This window comes from Temnothorax curvispinosus, unplaced genomic scaffold, assembly GCF_003070985.1.
Source record: "Temnothorax curvispinosus isolate PA1 unplaced genomic scaffold, ASM307098v1 QBEX01009104.1, whole genome shotgun sequence".
Lineage (NCBI taxonomy): Eukaryota > Metazoa > Arthropoda > Insecta > Hymenoptera > Formicidae > Temnothorax > Temnothorax curvispinosus.
In genome coordinates, this window is record NW_020218884.1 from 1 (window position 1) to 405 (window position 405).

Sequence of the window (405 nt, forward strand, 5' to 3'; positions counted from 1 at the left end):
TTTTCCTCTATATTAATCAATGTGTCGTAGATTATATAAGAATTAGTAGTGTTACATACATATAATATACATATATCTATGTAATTTAAAAATATCAAATTTGTAATATAAAATTAATATTGATGTAAGTACTAATATGAGTGCGCAAAATTTACGCATTTTATTCTTGGCTAACTTTAATTGATTCTAACTTTAAAACACCGAATTTAAATAATCAGAATTTGACATAAATTAGATTTATTTGTTACCTTAAATAATTGTAATATTATTATTAAATACAATAGTCAACAAAATTATCGCAACATTTAATTCATATCAAAATGTTGCGCAACTGCAAATTACCCTGCTTTCGGGGGAAGTGCGGTAGCCCCGAAATAGTTCACGCATACGCTTATAACGCGAACC